This window comes from Glandiceps talaboti, chromosome 2, assembly GCF_964340395.1.
Source record: "Glandiceps talaboti chromosome 2, keGlaTala1.1, whole genome shotgun sequence".
In the NCBI taxonomy this organism is placed as follows: Eukaryota; Metazoa; Hemichordata; class Enteropneusta; family Spengelidae; genus Glandiceps; species Glandiceps talaboti.
Window position 1 is genome coordinate 1,786,955 of NC_135550.1, and position 17,917 is coordinate 1,804,871.

Consider the following 17,917-nt stretch of genomic DNA (forward strand, 5'->3'; position numbering starts at 1 on the left):
AACACAACATTACAGTTCTGTACTAATTACATACAACATTACAGTTCTGTACTGAGTAAACACAACATTACAGTTCTGTACTAAGTAAACACAACATTACAGTTCTGTACTGAGTAAACACAACATTACAGTTCTGTACTGAGTAAACACAACATTACAGTTCTGTAATGAGTAAACACAACATTACAGTTCTGTACTAAGTAAACACAACATTACAGTTCTGTACTGAGTAAACACAATTACAGTTCTGTACTGAGTAAACACAACATTACAGTTCTGTACTGAGTAAACAACATTTCAGTTCTGTACTAAGTAAACACAACATTACAGTTCTGTACTGAGTAAACACAACATTACAGTTCTGTACTGAGTAAACACAACATTACAGTTCTGTACTGAGTAAACAACATTTCAGTTCTGTACTAAGTAAACACAACATTACAGTTCTGTACTGAGTAAACACAACATTACAGTTCTGTACTGAGTAAACAACATTACAGTTCTGTACTGAGTGAACACAACATTACAGTTCTGTACTGAGTAAACACAACATTACAGTTCTGTACTAAGTAAACACAACATTACAGTTCTGTACTGAGTAAACACAACATTACAGTTCTGTACTGAGTTAAGACAACATTACAGTTCTGTACTGAGTGAACACAACATTACAGTTCTGTACTCAGTAAACACAACATTACAGTTCTGTACTAAGTAAACACAATTACAGTTCTGTACTGAGTAAGCACAACATTACAGTTCTGTACTAAGTAAACACAACTTACAGTTCTGTACTAATTAAGTACAACATTACAGTTCTGTACTGAGTAATTTACAATTACACTTCTGTACTGAGTAAACACAACATTACAGTTCTGTACTTATTTCATACAACATTACAGTTCTGTATTGATTACATACAACATTACAGTTCTGTACTGAGTAAACACAACATTACAGTTCTGTACTGAGTAAATACAATTACAGTTCTGTACTGAGTAAACACAACATTACAGTTCTGTACTGATTACATACAACATTACAGTTCTGTACTGAGTAAACACAACATTACAGTTCTGTACTGAGTAAGCACAACATTACAGTTCTGTACTGAGTAAATACAATTACAGTTCTGTACTGAGTAAACACAACATTACAGTTCTGTACTGAGTAAACACAACATTACAGTTCTGTAATGAGTAAACACAACATTACAGTTCTGTACTAAGTAAACACAACATTACAGTTCTGTACTGAGTAAACACAATTACAGTTCTGTACTGATTAAACACAACATTACAGTTCTGTACTTATTTCATACAACATTACAGTTCTGTACTGAGTAAACACAACATTACAGTTCTGTACTGATTACATACAACATTACAGTTCTGTACTGAGTAATTTACAATTACAGTTCTGTACTAAGTAAACACAACATTACAGTTCTGTACTTATTTCATACAACATAACAGTTCTGTACTAAGTAAACACAACATTACAGTTCTGTACTGAGTAAACACAACATTACAGTTCTGTACTGATTACATACAACATTACAGTTCTGTACTGAGTAAACACAACATTACAGTTATGTACTGATTACATACAACATTACAGTTCTGTACTAAGTAAACACAACATTACAGTTCTGTACTGATTAAACACAACATTACAGTTCTGTACTGATTACATACAACATTACAGTTCTGTACTAAGTAAACACAACATTACAGTTCTGTACTGATTAAACACAACATTACAGTTATGTACTGATTACATACAACATTACAGTTCTGTACTAAGTAAACACAACATTACAGTTCTGTACTGATTAAACACAACATTACAGTTATGTACTGATTACATACAACATTACAGTTCTGTACTGAGTAAATACAATTACAGTTCTGTACTGAGTAAACACAACATTACAGTTCTGTACTTAGTAAACACAACATTACAGTTCTGTACTGAGTAAACACAACATTACAGTTCTGTACTGATTACATACAACATTACAGTTCTGTACTGAGTGAACACAAAATTACAGTTCTTTACTGAGTAAACACAACATTACAGTTCTGTACTTAGTAAACACAACATTACAGTTCTGTACTGAGTAAACACAACATTACAGTTCTGTACTGATTACATACAACATTACAGTTCTGTACTGAGTAAACACAACATTACAGTTATGTACTGATTACATACAACATTACAGTTCTGTACTAACTAAACACAACATTACAGTTCTGTACTGATTAAACACAACATTACAGTTATGTACTGATTACATACAACATTACAGTTCTGTACTGAGTAAATACAATTACAGTTCTGTACTGAGTGAACACAACATTACAGTTCTGTACTCAGTAAACACAACATTACAGTTCCATACTAAGTAAACACAACATTACAGTTCTGTACTGAGTGAAAACAACATTACAGTTCTGTACTGAGTAAACACAACATTACAGTTCTGTACTAAGTAAACACAACATTACAGTTCTTTACTGCGTAAACAACATTACAATTCTGTACTGAGTAAACACAACATTACAGTTCTGTACTGAGTAAACACAATTACAGTTCTGTACTGATTACATACAACATTACAGTTCTGTACTGAGTAAACACAACATTACAGTTCTGTACTGATTACATACAACATTACAGTTCTGTACTAAGTAAACACAACATTACAGTTCTGTACTGAGTAAGCACAACATTACAGTTCTGTACTGAGTAAACACAACATTATAGTTCTGTACTTAGTAAACACAACATTACAGTTCTGTACTGAGTAAACACAACATTACAGTTCTGTACTGAGTAAACACAACATTACACTTCTGTACTTAGTAAACACATTACAGTTCTGTACTGAGTAAACACAACATTACAGTTCTGTACTGAGTAAACACAACATTACAGTTCTGTGCTGATTACATACAACATTACAGTTCTGTACTGAGTAAACACAACATTACAGTTCTGTACTGAGTAAACACAACATTACACTTCTGTACTTAGTAAACACATTACAGTTCTGTACTGAGTAAACACAACATTACAGTTCTGTACTGAGTAAACACAACATTACAGTTCTGTACTGATTACATACAACATTACAGTTCTGTACTGAGTAAACACAACATTACAGTTCTGTACTGAGTAAACACAACATTACACTTCTGTACTTAGTAAACACATTACAGTTCTGTACTGAGTAAACACAACATTACAGTTCTGTACTGAGTAAACACAACATTACAGTTCTGTACTGATTACATACAACATTACAGTTCTGTACTGAGTAGACACAACATTACAGTTCTGTACTGATTACATACAACATTACAGTTCTGTACTGAGTAAACAAAACAATTACAGTTCTGTACTGATTAAACACAACAATTACGGTTACGTACTGATTGTTTTGTAAGTAAGCTATTATCAGCTATACTATCAAAAATACAAAAGCGTAATACAATGTTTACCTAAGATGTAAGATGTAGCTGTAGAGTTTAACCGATGTTGTACTTGTCAACTTTCTTGATGATCTCATTATCAATCGGACACACCACGGCCGCCAATTCGTCTGATGTAGTTCTACGCCATGTAGCACATTAACTTTATGTATGTGTGCAGTAACTGGGGCATTTAGGGGTGGACCATTTGATATGGGGGGCTTGGAAGATTTATAGGATAATAAAGATGCCAAATGGAGTTGCTTGAAAAAGAAAATCCGGATATAAGTGGGCGACGTTTGAAAAAAGACCATTGCTGCTAGGAAAGAAATTCTTGACAGGGATATGATGCACAAGTTTGAGTGTACTGTTCAACCTGCTCGTACCTCTCCAACCAGGACATTTGTCGAATCATGACAAACATTTCAAACAAACACATGTCAGGGACCAGTCAGTTTCTTTGGCCTGTGGTACATATATATATATTTATTCTTGTCTCTATTTCTTTCCTAAATTTTTTATTACTTCATGTAAGAGTTCAAACACAACTATACATAAAATTGTACATATACATGTATTACCTAGCTACCAAACTAGTTACAGAACATGCCATGTAAATGTTTGGCTGTTTCACAAACAGTGCTTCAGTTATCTTGCACTTTGGGGCAAAAGTGAACTTGAAGGTTTCGTAATGGTACTTTTCATAGATAGTTTACAAAAATAACTTTATCTAAATTGTTATAGTCTCTTCTGTATGATCTTGTCAGAAGGGATGAACATACACTACATGTATCAACACTACAATTCAGATTCAAGTTTCTATTATACACTAATTATGACCACCTAAAGTTCTCTAACATATCGGTGACATTATTATACATGCAATATTAATGCCCCTATACCAATGTTACAGGTCAATTTTTATGTGACATAGGAAACACATTTAAAACTTATATTTACTTTAGCTTTTCAAAGCTTGGAAATATTACCTCAGATGCTATGAATAACCTAAAAATTGCCTAAATAGAAACAAAAAACTCCAGATCTGCCAGGGGGAAAACCCCCAGGACTCCCTCACCCAGAGGTCACTCATGCACCAAAATTGGCTTTAAGAGTAAAACATTTCCAAAGCTACTAGGGGGCAACCCCTATGACCCTCCATAAGAGGTGGAAATATCCCAACTCTTCCCCTACCTCTTACTGTCAAGGTGCTATCAACACTGTATTTCAAAAACTTTTCTACCATGTGCATTTGGAAATTATTGTATACAAGTATCTGTGAATAGCCTAAAAATTGGCATGATCAGTTTCACACACACACACACACACACACACACACACACACACACACACACACACACACACACACACAAGGTAGACATGTCCCAGTCTCAAAAGCTCTTCTACATCTTACTGTCAGGATGCTATGAAACTTTATTTTAAAAATATTTCAATCATATGTAGTTGCTTTTTACATGGTGCTGTCTTGCAAAGCTTGGAAATTATAGAGAGGTGTACAATTTCCCTTCTCAAGCTTTCCCCCTACCTCTCATTGTCAAGATGCTATTAAACTCCCTTTGAAATATTTTACCCTGTGTAGTCAATAATTATATGATAGTGAACCCCACCTGGCTGGAGAAACTGACCAGTCTGTCTAAATGTTGGAGCTCACCAATCAAATAATAACTGTCAAATGATGTTTATTTAAAAATCAAACATGTATTGAAACATAGTCTTTATTTAGTTTCCTAATATAATCTGTGTGTGATAGAATAGCATCTCTCTGTATTACCCTGTGCGAAAACCAAACAGACAATTGTGGCAACAAAAGTAGGTGTTTAACATTGGCGTAAAAAAAATCTGGATATCTCAAAGGAAAGACAAAAAGTTGCCAGCATAGGTGAAGAAGAAGAAAAATAATTCACAGGCAAGCAGGTGGGACAAAAATAATGACTCTCCACCAATCTTCCAAGCCAATTCCCCCCTCCCGAATATCAAATGGTCCACCCCTTACGATAGTTCTGCACAGTAACTTGGGCATTTACGATAGTTCAAAGTATAATTTTAACCAATAGGAACATTTTGAAAGAAGTCAAACCATTTATTATACAGGGCTACACAGACTTTGAGAAAACAAACAATTATACTTACTTGTTATGCTTTGTAGAAGGGCTTGATATAAAAATATTAAAAATTGTGAAACAGCACGTAGTTTAAAATGTTGTAACATGACTGAAATGTGTTTAGGGCTGGAGTCAGAATTTATGGCAGGGGGCCTGAGGAGAAATTATTTTGGTCAAAAAAAATTCGCTTACCTCCCCCCCCCCCCCCCCCAGCTTCTCGTATTTTAATGTGTAAGGATACAGTACCCACCCTCCACTTCAGAGTTATACAGGATGGTACACTACATTAAACTAACAGGGGAAGTCACCTTCAGCGTCCATACATAACAATGAGAGACTTCTTTACATATATGTGGACTTTGTGAAAAAGGTCTCACATCGGGCTGTAGTTTGAGATACTTAGTCAGCAGGTTTTTTATCTTTCAATCGTGATTCTGGGCAGAAACAGCATCCCCCATGATAGCTAGTGGGAAGGGTGTGGGAGGGGAAACCAACTCCCACAGTAAAAACTTTGTAAGAAAAAAATAAGGACACTTAGGAGTCCATTTACATGTAAAGGCATAACATTTCAAACCATACACATTATCGAAAGCCATAGAGAACTTGAAAAGTGTCATCAATACTCCAATTGTACTCGAGTCAATACACTATTATACAATTGTATATTACCTACACTTTAACTTACCTATTCAGAGATATTTTGGCAGACACACACACACACATTTGCTTGACTGTTGATTGCCTCATAATTAAATGTATGGTAGGTAAATGAAGTGTACCATTTTGCAAAGTTCAAGGTAAACGACTGCTCCTGAGGTTTGATTGTTCAAAAAAGTCTCCACAGAGAGACAGGCAGACAGACAGAGGCTAGAGACATAGACTAGAGAAAGAAAGACAGACAGACAGACAGACAGACAGACAGACAGACAGACAGACAGACAGAGGAAGGCATATACATATACACATACATTCGCATAGAATTGTTATGCCCCCCCCCCTTGAACCTCAATATATTTCATACCCCACCCTGCCACAAATACTGACTCCAGTCTTATTAGAACTGTAATAATCAACACGCTTCATATTTGATAATATGGGTGTAGGCACTTGAATGGAGTCACTTTGTATTATACATCCAAAGTTATGATGCATACGATGAAATTTAACATCAAATATGGCTGCCATTCGGCAATATTTGAATCAGTCACAAAACAAAGTGATGTGCATATGTGTCACATAGTATTGTATCTTTGTACCAGATGTGGTTGAAATCGGTTGGTGCATAGGTATAGTACGAGGGCGAACCATGAACGAACGGGCAGATGTGTATAGATTTTTCTTCACGTTGCATTCACGCCATCCATTGTTGATCGTTTCAACTCCAAATGAAGGCTGTGAAGTTGTGTCAGCATTACCAGTTGTTGAAAGGTGAACGCTAGGCCTATCTGAAAACATCATGGATGGAGGCTGCCGTCTTGCTTTTAGGACAGACTTGTATACTTCTGACTCTTACCGAATCAGCTTGCTTCCCCTGTTTGGAACACCAATCCCGTAACCTGATTCGCTCGTCGAAATGGATTTGGAGAGAGGTCTTGGAGGCGATAGTAGGGAGCCCTGCATGACACTCTCTGGAGACGGAATAGTGTGAGGTTGATTTTTGGAGTTTTATGTATGTATCACACAAAAGAACAGACGATAGTAAACGTAACAGCCAAAAAGAGAAATCGCCCCAATCTGCATCAGATTGCCTGTTCCCCAACACCTCTATTCACCCTATAATGTCAATCGCCTCCTTAATATTTTCAACACAGAGTTTTACAAATAACACACACATACATACATACATACATACATACATACATACATACATACATACATACATACATACATACATACATACATACATACATACTTGTACTCCGGCTGGGCGTTAAATTTCGACTGACAGTTACAAATGAGGGCTATTGACCAATCAGGGAAAAGCGTAAAGACAGGTGTATGAGCAGAGTAGCAAATTTATCAAATGTTAGTGGCGGGAGTGTATTTTCTGTGTATGAGATCCAATTAATGGCATCCAGGGAAGAGTGATTAGACGCAGACAATCATAACAAAAACATGACCCCAGACTGTGACTGAACAGATAAGACTTCCGTTCACACGTTGAACACTATTTTCGTAATAATAAACATTACCTCAGAAACACACTGAAAAAAATACTAGCTCATCATGCAAGTTTGGAATAGTTGGGCCGAAGATAGGGATGAAGACGGAATGGACAAAAAGTCACAATAATTGTGGACGGTATTGCATTGTAGTTTGAATGGTGTATTTTACTACAACTTGCGAGAGGTAGACGGTACTACTATTGCTTCGTAATACACGACATTTCAAAAGTTTGAATGATGTATTTCATTTGCATGTAATTAATATGCTGTTTCTTTACACTAGACACAGATAAACAATTTCGCTGAAAGTTGTATTTTTGATGTCAGTAGCCAGGTTTACGTTTTATCAGTGGCGATTAAATTTCATATCACTAGTTGCATACACATGATGGATGTGATTGTATTGAGTAGTTTGTAGTATGAATGTCCTGCATAATAATATCGAGCAAATACATAGTGGTATGAAATACACTGTACATTGGGATGTAAATTGCTATTTTCGTCGTGCAACATAGCGATATACGTGTGTGACATTGAATGTTGACACAGGCGTGTATCCAGTTTTTTGACACGTGTCAGCTTCGATTGGAAGTCACGTTGGCGTCAGGGTGTCTTGTCGAAAATCAAAACATAAACAATGGGTGTATGAACTTTTTCCTGGTAAGAATATGACACCATTGAATTATTAGCCGGGGTACAAGATAAATGCCATCCTGGCAATACACGCCTCCTACGTCGGCGTGTATTTACCCGGACGGCATTTATTACTTGTATACATACATACATACATACATACATACATACATACATACATACATACATACATACATACATACATATGCATAAGGAATAAGTGAGACAGTCCGAATAAATAGATGTAATCCGACGTTTCGAATAAATATTCTTTTTCAAGGAATTCAAGACAAGACATATTAGGTATATGGAATAGTATGTACCTTTGCATGTACACTTTAAGTTCGTCCACTCCAACATCATAACATTCAGATATATGATTATATCTGAATGTTATGGAATAGAACGACAACTACCGCGCGAGATTAACGGTTATACATGTAAAAAGTTCTAAAATTCACACACACGAAAAAGAACCCAATAGAACACGCCTGAAATATAAAATAAGCCTAGTTAGACAGGAAATGATGTGAATAATATATTAATTCCAAGGGGTTCCAGCGTCCCAAGATGGAAAATGATTTCCTCTTCCTTCAACCTCAATTGATTCTCATCGCCAGAAACCTTACAAATTCCTGAAATAGACATATCTGATACACTATGATTGTAATAAAATGCATAGATACGAGATAGTTACGATTCTTTTGTCTGGTAAGACGGAGATGTTCCACAAAACGATCACCAAGACGACGTACGGTCGAACCTATATATATATATAGTTTTGGTAGTACTGGAACTCTTTCTTGGGTGTAACTCGGAGTTTCACGCATATTGCGATCATCAGACACTCTGAGGCCTACTCTCTGGGTGTGCTGTATATATAGAGTGTAGACAATAGAAATACCATCACTATTGTCTGTGTCGGTGGGTAAGTGTTGTATGTGTGGAGGTGTTGGTTGTTATTGTGTGGGTTATTGGGTGCGGACAAGTAAGTGTTGGCGGGTTGTTACATGTAGGGCTTTGATGTTCCGTTAGTTAACGGGTTTAGTTTAGGTGATAGATGCTCTATTGAAGTTGGACAAATAAAACTTATTCTCGTGTCGGCATTTGGATATCAACTCAGTTCTTTTGTTTAGTGTGGAGCTTTTGTCTGCTTTAATAACACTTCCCAGCAGACTCTAAGTTACACAAAATATTCAACAGAAACAATGTCAAAGTCAGTTATAGCTGCATGCCAAACATGGCTACCATAATCAAAGCGCATAACGCCACCATATCCAACAGCGAAACTAAACCCACTCAAAAACCCTGTAATTGCAGACAGAAAGACACCTGCCCTCTGAACGGCGAATGCCAAACGGAAAACATCGTATACCAAGCCACCGTCCACGGAAAACAAACAAAAGTATATATCGGTCTAACAGAGAACAACTTCAAGCAGAGATACGCCAACCACAAACAGTCATTCAAACATGAAAAACACGAAAACAGCACAGAACTATCAAAACACATTTGGAAACTGAAAAGAAGCAATGAGCCTTTTTCCGTATCCTGGTCCATCAGCAAGAAAGCCCAAGCATACACCAATAAAACAAAACTATGCAACCTGTGTTTAACCGAAAAACTAACTATTATTAAAGCAGACAAAAGCTCCACACTAAACAAAAGAACTGAGTTGATATCCAAATGCCGACACGAGAATAAGTTTTATTTGTCCAACTTCAATAGAGCATCTATCACCTAAACTAAACCCGTTAACTAACGGAACATCAAACATACAATTCAAAAGATACAGAAATGTGTTAACAAACATTTTAAGGAAACTTGAAAGCTAAGAAAAAATACTATTCTGATTTGTTTAATATACATTGTAACGACATGAAAGAGACATGGCGAGTGGTAAATGATCTGCTGGGTAAAAAGAAAAATAGTAACTCTTCTATTCATACCAAAAAACGTTTCTGTAATGGAACTTCTGTTATTCATACAGAAATTCCAGATATAGTTGATGTTTTCAACAACTAAGTATTGTGTAGCACTGCCGATCTGGGTTATAATATAGAAACAAAAATGTAAATTCCCACGTCCGATTGTACATTTATTTAAAGAGAAATATGGGGGATATGCAGCTAGGAATTTTAATATATGAGTATTTTAATATATGTCATCAGTCGCTTGATTCTTCGGCAAATAATTGTGTTTGTGATATTAGATTGTTAAATGTTTTTTGTGTCCAAATTTTTTTTTTTTTGTGAGCTATGGACAAGACATTATTACTTAGATTTGTTACATGTTTGGCATGATTATTTTCTGAAAAGGTCTACCACGAACAGGAAAAATGTACAATTGAAACTTTAAAAATATCTATCTGAAGACCAACTCTGTAATAAATTATGTACCATGATTGGCATTTTTGAAAATGAACGTGAATCTAGAATATCATGATTGGCATTTTTGATTCTAGAATTGATTGCACAATAGACTTTTTGGCATGCTTGAAAGCAAAAACATCTATCGCGCAGACCAGAAATGTCAAATGTAGCTGGTCCAGAAATGACTCCAGGATAGAATTAAATAAAATGATTTCGGATAAATAGTCATAATGTAAGTCTTTGCAATTGAGAGTAGAAACCGTTTTTCATACTTGTTCCAAATGCACCATGTCAAATTTTTTTCGGTTTATATGACTTTAGTGTAATTTATCCCAGTCAGGTTACAAAAAAATATCACAATTTGGATAGTTATCCCGAACTAGTTAAATGCATGTGGACGGACGGACGGACGGACGGACGGACGGACGGACGGACGGACAGACAGACAGACAGACAGACAGACAGACAGACAGACAGACAGACAGACAGACAGACAGACAGACAGACAGACAGACAGACAGACAGACAGACAGACAGACAGACAGACAGATATCAGGATAAATATCCTGGTCGATATTCATGACAAGGCTGGGTGTGTCGTTGTTGGTGCGAATTTCTTTCAGCATGTTTTTTCTCTGTAACTTGAGACTTGTGATATTACAGTTTACAATTTTTGTGATAATGACGTTTCATGACTTTAATGAACACATAAATACGTAATTGGAGACATATATATATACACACATTGATACATATATCCATAAGATACAATATATATATATATATATATATATATATATATATATATATATATATATATATATATATATATATATATATATATATATATATATATATATATATATATATATATATATATATATATAAGGCCAAAAAAAAATAAAAATCTGGTTCTGGTCAGGGTAAACTTTCTAAAGTGGTGCGACGACGCGCGTTTTTTTTTTTTTTTCCTAATTTTTTTTTTCTTTTGGCAAATTAGTAAATACACATTTTTGACACTTTACATGCTCTCGGAAGATGTCATACAACTCTGGAAGTTGGCACTGTTGTATGGCAAGTTTTATACGATGCGGATCAATCATCCATCAGGGCATCACTAGTCACATTTACAAATTTATCTTATCGCCCAGTGATTTGCAGTTATAATCCCGATTTGCAGTTATAATCCCATCCAAGATAATGAGTCTTGCCTTGCAACCACTGTATAATGTCATTGTGCAACTTGCAACGTTAAATAACGAGAAATAGGTCTGTCCAACGGACGTAGAGGAGGCAGTGTTTTCTTTCGAGCACCGTCCATCATCAGTCTGATACGCAGTCTGTATACGGTACGATGTTTGACACGTCTTTCCAACTCATCGCAGATGGAAAGACGTGTCGAACATCGTAGCGCATACATCCAGAGCTAACTGCTTACGCTACAGGAAAATCTTTGTATTCAGAAGGCAGAACGAAACGATCACCAGAACTAAGAACACCTCGAAAGTCAGCTGAATTGATATCAACATTTCGATTGCTCACGACGTACTCAAACTTCTGACATTTTCGAAACATGTGAGCGGTTTACCACCTAGCACAGTGAACACACTATTTCCCGTGATTCCCATCAACCACGCTCATCGTACATATTACGTACACATATCGTACGGGGGATTATGGGTATGCAACAGTACTAGAAGAAAAGGGTACCCGTTACCAAATAGAAGTGCGCCATCACACGAGTTAAATTTTTTCCGCTAGCCTTGCATACAGTGTTGATCGACGGGGAATTGTAAATAAGGAACGGGAAAGCAAAAATTATCGGAAAAAAAAGGATCGACGCGGGGGTATTCAGGGCACGCGCGCGCTGACCAGAACCAGACATATTTTTTTTTTTGGCCTAACTCAACCAGCTACCAGACCCAGAATGGAACACAAAGCTATATATATATATATATATATATATATATGGTAACACTGTAGCGAGTATCAACGCATCATCAACCTCGATTAGAAATTGTTACAAGTTCGGCGCACTAGTCGACTGATACTACAAGATAGGGCTAGGGCCTAGGGAAGTGCAGTTGAATTTCCGGGTTGTGGAAGTACGGTTGTGACTTTTATTTCGTCGATAAATGGGTATTTGTGTTACATGTTCTAAAAGAATAACTACTGTTTTATGTTGTCGGTACAGTAACATTCGTCAATGGTCAAGTTGAGTTGAAATCGCGATGTTCCGCAACTCGTGGCATCCGTACATAAACATCGAGACGCTAGCGATGAATGTATTCAGTTATTCATAGCTCGAAATTTCGTTACGTAAATGACGTTTTTATTCAAAATTTTGAAGAAAAAAATTATTTTAGGTGGCTTATAAATCTAGTAAATCAAACCATACAATAACGAGGACAAACTTTAGTTTTTGATTTATTTTTCTGGATATGTCTGAATTAGACTGACGAATGCTGCGACTCAATCTTACACGATCAATGCACCAGCTTGACGAAACGGCTACTTAGGGGGTAGGACAGAGGTTTCTCCGTTAATCTTAGCGTGTAAACGTGGTTTTGAAACCAATATCTTGCATAGTGTCGATTGTCTTTAAAATGTTTTGTGACATTATGGAAACTGTTGTTGATTTTTCTCGTCCACATCAGACAATTAGATGTCATTCAAAAAATATACTTTATTGTCAACACCCCTGGAAAATGGCCAAAATCAATATGAATACCCCTGGAAAACTGACGAAAAACCCCTGGAAAGTCCTGGAATTTTGTTTTGCTTTAAGTGTACGAACCCTGGATAGAATGCATTTGTTTTCATGGCGGCACTTTGAAATCAGTTCTGATCGTTTATTGAGGAGCCCCAATTTATTTGCACTGATGATAAACATCTTCTCCATAAGGACACCTTTTTGTTGCGCTAGAGTAGGTGGCTGCATGGACAATGATAGCCCAGTTGATGGAATACTGGTGGCCCGACTCCTTTATTTTCCAGACACACTTTGAAAGTTCAGTACAATTTCCATATTTGTTAGTGGCGAAAGAACACGTGGTTGCCGTAACGCGTTTTGAAGCTGTTTTCTGTTGTGCCAAAGTAGGATTTGGTATCTCTGTTGTTTATTTTAACCTGGGTGCTGTTGACGATATTGTCTGATTGGCATTTCCCATCAAGCGGGCAAGTTGATTTATCACGACAGTTGCATGTCCCTATGGGAGCTTGTTTCCGCGTTTAAGGATCATATTATTGTGAGCTTTGAATTGTATCACTTGAATTTCCGTTAGTCATCTGAAGATCGCATTCAAGCGTGAAACTCTGAGTAACGGCTCCGTACCATAACTTGTGTATTTTGTGTAAATACAGCTCTACTTCTCAGTATTGAGGGCATTTCCCTGCAGTTTATGACTATACCTCTTACACTGAATTAGTATATATATATATATATATATATATATATATATATATATATATATATATATATATATATATATATATATATATATATAGTTTTGGTTCAAAACTATTACGCTCTGCTATATATAGTTTTGGTTCAAAACTATTACGCTCTGCCACTGCGGTATAGAGCACTGTCTTAGCAGATTGATACTCACCGAGTTATATATATATATATATATATATATATATATATATATATATATATATATATATATATATATATATATATTATATATATATATATATATATATAACTCGGTGAGTATCAATCTGCTAAGACAGTGCTCTATACCGCAGTGGCAGAGCGTAATATATATATATATATAGGAAGTCAGTGGTAAGATTTGTCCGTAGTACAGTGCTCGATACGTCTGCACGCAGAGCGGAGTATATGTTGAGGGTAGAAGAAAATTAAGTCGGGTTTTTCGTCTCTACAAGCCTGTTTCGTGAGTAAATCACTCGTCAGGAGATGTTGATGATGTACTGTACTGTAGCGCCCTCACAGTCAATTGTACAAAGGACAATTGACTGTAGGAAAGACAATCTCAAAACTTTGGCCTTACGGAAGGCATTCAGTTTAAATCTGGTTACATGTTGGTGCTGTCTTGTAAAGTTTGGAAATCATTGTCTGAAAGTGTCTGAATAGTCTCAAAATTGACTTTTAAGAGCGAAAATCCACCAGGGCTTCGAGGGGGGAGAGTCCTCGGACCCCCTCCCCTCCCCCATGAGAGGTGTACATATTGTCTTCCCAAGCTTTCCCCCTACCTTACACTGCCAAGATGCTATTAAACTTCTTTTAGAATATATTTACCCTGTATATCAATAACTATATGATAGTACTATCCCGGGATCTTATAAAGTATTTGCAAGACCGTCAAGCAGTCCACACTGAGTTACGATCAAAAAATACCTGTCATCTGAATGATATATGGGGATGGGGGTCATCATGTTTTAGAATTCAGTGATATGGGGGTCAGCCTGTTTTCGGTTTTACAGATGGGGGGGGGGGTCAGTGACTTTTTGTTCGCCCGATGGAAAAATCTACCGACCGACCCCCCCCCCCCTCCGTAGGCTGAAGAAACTGACCGGTCCCTTATTGCTGGGATATGAGAGCACTAGTGTACACATGCTGACTGGCCATGAGTGCAACAGCCTACGTCTGTATCGCTCGAGGGCCTTGGCCCGAGGGAACTAGGTTCGTTTTGGGGTGACCAACGGGCCCGAGAGGGAAACCAGCGTATGCTGTCGCCCAAATAAGTCCAGTCAACATGTGTTTTATAACACATCATCATCATCCATACCATCAAAAACTGACATGAACTTCATTAGTATAAACATATTGCCACCTTTATTCCTTCATTGTGTATGGTGTCGACGATTGACTATTTCCTTTAGGAACTCCATTTTCAAGTCTTCCTCAAGGTTCCTTTCATGCCACGACAACACTTTCTTCAATTCTTCGTCCGATAATTCGTCGATTTCTATGGTTTTTGGTTTCATTGGAGTCTGACGTTCCTTCAGCAGTTCGTCGATTTCTATGGTTTTCGGTTTCATTGGAGGCTGACGTTCCTTCAACAGTTCGTCGATTTCTATGGTTTTCGGTTTCATTTGAGGCTGACGTTCCTTCAACAGTTCGTCGATTTCTGTGGTTTTTGGTTTCATTGGAGGCTGACGTTCCTTCAACAGTTCGTCGATTTCTGTGGTTTTTGGTTTCATTGGAGGCTGACGTTCCTTCAACAGTTCGTCAAATTCTTTCATTGGAGGCTGACGTTCCTTCAACAGTTCGTCGATTTCTATGGTTTTCGGTTTCACTGGAGGCTGACGTTCCTTCAACAGTTCGTCGATTTCTGTGGTTTTCGGTTTCACTGGAGGCTGACGTTCCTTCAACAGTTCGTCTATTTCTGTGGTTTTCGGTTTCATTGGAGGCTGACGTTCCTTCAACAGTTCGTCGATTTCTGTGGTTTTTGGTTTCATTGGAGGCTGACGTTCCTTCAACAGTTCGTCGAATTCTTTCATTGGAGGCTGACGTTCCTTCAACAGTTCGTCGATTTCTATGGTTTTCGGTTTCATTGGAGGCTGACGTTCCTTCAACAGTTCGTCCATTTCTATGGTTTTTGGTTTCATTGGAGGCTGACGTTCCTTCAACAGTTCGTCCATTTCTATGGTTTTTGGTTTCATTGGAGGCTGACGTTCCTTCAACAGTTCGTCCATTTCTATGGTTTTTGGTTTCATTGGAGGCTGACGTTCCTTCAACAGTTCGTCCATTTCTATGGTTTTTGGTTTCATTGGAGGCTGACGTTCCTTCAACAGTTCGTCCATTTCTATGGTTTTTGGTTTCATTGGAGGCTGACGTTCCTTCAACAGTTCGTCCATTTCTATGGTTTTTGGTTTCATTGGAGGCTGACGTTCCTTCAACAGTTCGTCCATTTCTATGGTTTTTGGTTTCATTGGAGGCTGACGTTCCTTCAACAGTTCGTCCATTTCTATGGTTTTCGGTTTCATTGGAGGCTGACGTTCCTTCAACAGTTCGTCGATTTCTATGGTTTTCGGTTTCATTGGAGGCTGACGTTCCTTCAACAGTTCGTCGATTTCTATGGTTTTCGGTTTCAGTGGAGGCTGACGTTCCTTCAACAGTTCGTCGATTTCTGTGGTTTTTGGTTTCAGTGGAGGCTGACGTTCCTTCAACAGTTCGTCGATTTCTGTGGTTTTTGGTTTCATTGGAGGCTGACGTTCCTTCAACAGTTCGTCGATTTCTGTGGTTTTTGGTTTCATTGGAGGCTGACGTTCCTTCAACAGTTCGTCAAATTCTTTCATTGGAGGCTGACGTTCCTTTAACAGTTCGTCGATTTCTATGGTTTTCGGTTTCACTGGAGGCTGACGTTCCTTCAACAGTTCGTCGATTTCTGTGGTTTTCGGTTTCACTGGAGGCTGACGTTCCTTCAACAGTTCGTCTATTTCTGTGGTTTTCGGTTTCATTGGAGGCTGACGTTCCTTCAACAGTTCGTCGATTTCTGTGGTTTTTGGTTTCATTGGAGGCTGACGTTCCTTCAACAGTTCGTCGAATTCTTTCATTTGAGGCTGACGTTCCTTCAACAGTTCGTCGATTTCTTTCATTTGAGGCTGACGTTCCTTCAACAGTTCGTCCATTTCTATGGTTTTTGGTTTCATTGGAGGCTGACGTTCCTTCAACAGTTCGTCCATTTCTATGGTTTTTGGTTTCATTGGAGGCTGACGTTCCTTCAACAGTTCGTCCATTTCTATGGTTTTTGGTTTCATTGGAGGCTGACGTTCCTTCAACAGTTCGTCCATTTCTATGGTTTTTGGTTTCATTGGAGGCTGACGTTCCTTCAACAGTTCGTCCATTTCTATGGTTTTTGGTTTCATTGGAGGCTGACGTTCCTTCAACAGTTCGTCCATTTCTATGGTTTTTGGTTTCATTGGAGGCTGACGTTCCTTCAACAGTTCGTCGATTTCTATGGTTTTTGGTTTCATTGGAGGCTGACGTTCCTTCAACAGTTCGTCGATTTCTATGGTTTTAGGTTTCATTGGAGGCTGACGTTCCTTCAACAGTTCGTCGATTTCTATGGTTTTAGGTTTCATTGGAGGCTGACGTTCCTTCAACAGTTCGTCGATTTCTATGGTTTTCGGTTTCATTGGAGGCTGACGTTCCTTCAACAGTTCGTCGATTT